Source organism: Mus caroli, chromosome 5 (assembly GCF_900094665.2).
Source record: "Mus caroli chromosome 5, CAROLI_EIJ_v1.1, whole genome shotgun sequence".
NCBI classification, from domain to species: Eukaryota; Metazoa; Chordata; class Mammalia; order Rodentia; family Muridae; genus Mus; species Mus caroli.
The window spans coordinates 131,302,104-131,303,968 of NC_034574.1; positions in this window are offsets into that span (position 1 = coordinate 131,302,104).

Here is a 1,865-nt window from a genome sequence, read left to right on the forward strand (position 1 = left end):
GCCTCCCTTTGGGAGTTTTGGAGTCTTTCACTTGTACTTACTTGCCAGCACATCTGTTGGAACCTACTTCTTCAGGATTCCAGCTTATACAGACCAGCTGAAACACTTATCCTCACGGGATTGAGCAACTACTAGTTTCTTGGACTTCCCATTCACAGATGGCCATTGTTGAGTTAATTGGACTGCAGACTATAAATCATTCCAATAATTTCCATTAATATTGTTGAAGCCCTCTCCTTTTACTATAACTGTGGCCATTTTGTGTTGGTCTCCATTTTTCTTATAAAGTGAAATTAAGTTCAGATTCACAGACTCCACTTCCCAGATTTAATTATCCAAAGCTCACACACACACACACACACACACACACACACACACAAAATGTTACTAATAAGCCAAAAAAGTTATGGTTGAATCACTTGTATCCTGTTATATCCATGTTCTGAAATTCCCCTGTTCACCACCTGTCCACCACCCTTCTCACCTCACTCAGGACTAATCAACTTAAACTTTAGGTGTTAATACTTTGTCTAGTTAGACAAAAATGTTGTACCACTTCACTGCTGGTCTTTGAACTTTTAAACCTGGTATTTAAAAAGCCTCCCCTGAGGACAGACTGGTGCCACAGATTGGGTTTTTCCTTCTTATGGACCTAGATATCCATCATTATGGTGTGCATTCAATAAACTATTTTTGCTTCACTGAGATTTGTGAACTCATGGCTTGTGTGGTGACTCCCAGAACCCCACGAATATATAGAGAAGCCTGTTCCCTTAATAGAGAGTTCCATACATTCTGCAACTCAAGAGAACCTTGACTAATACAATATAACCTTGAAGAGGGTTTTTTATCCAATTAGAAATCAAGTGGCTACCCCCATAACATTCTTGTTGTATCTAGGCATATCTTTCTTGGCTAATCATAATTGTGGCTTTCCTGGCTCATGGATGGATAAGATTGTTAATGAGTTTTCTACTTCATCAGACTTCAAATTCCAGTTCTATGAAAGCTAACCAGCAAGGAATCTAGTTTCCTGAGCAATACTCATTTGATTTCTCCATATCCTGTGACAAAAGTATGTCATTTCTTTGACAAATTGTTTGTTGGTTTGCTTGCTTGCTTGCTTTTTTTGTGCACAATGGTGTTTTCCTACATGTTTGTCAGTGTACCCTTTGCATGTCTGGTAATCTCAGAGGCCAGAAGAAGTCATCCTCTGGAACTGGATTTACAAATGGATGCTAGTATCAAGCCTGGGTACTCTGAGAAAATATCCAGTGGTCATAAATTGATGAGCTAATTCCTCAACACAAGCATTAGGGTTTTAGCATCAATGACATTTCAGAAACCAAGAGCAATGGCAATGACCTTTATTATAAAAATGTCTGTATTTTTTGTGGAATCTCCATGATGTCTTGACCAACAGCTCCAGGGAAGGTATCTCAAACTAGCATGAAGCTTTTTATCTGGAACCTATGGCTTCTGAGAGGAGTATTATGCTGTGTGTACAGTAATGACAATTAACTCATATACACATTTTAACTATTATATACAAAGCTTATAAAATACTAAGATTTTATAAGCTGTTTCCAAACATCTTTAGTGCTATCTCTCCCCCTACTTCCTCTGCCCTGCTTTCCCATCCATTTCCTCAGTGTGGTGTTTTAGATAAGAATGGCCACCATAGGCTCGAATACTGTGTCACTATGGAGTATAACTATTTGAAAGGATTAAGATGTGTGACCATGTTAAAGCACATGTGTCACTAGGAGTGAACTTTGAGGTTTCAAAAGTCCATTCTCTTCTCTTCTCTTCTCTTCTCTTCTCTTCTCTTCTCTTCTCTTCTCTTCTCTTCTCTTCTCTTCTCT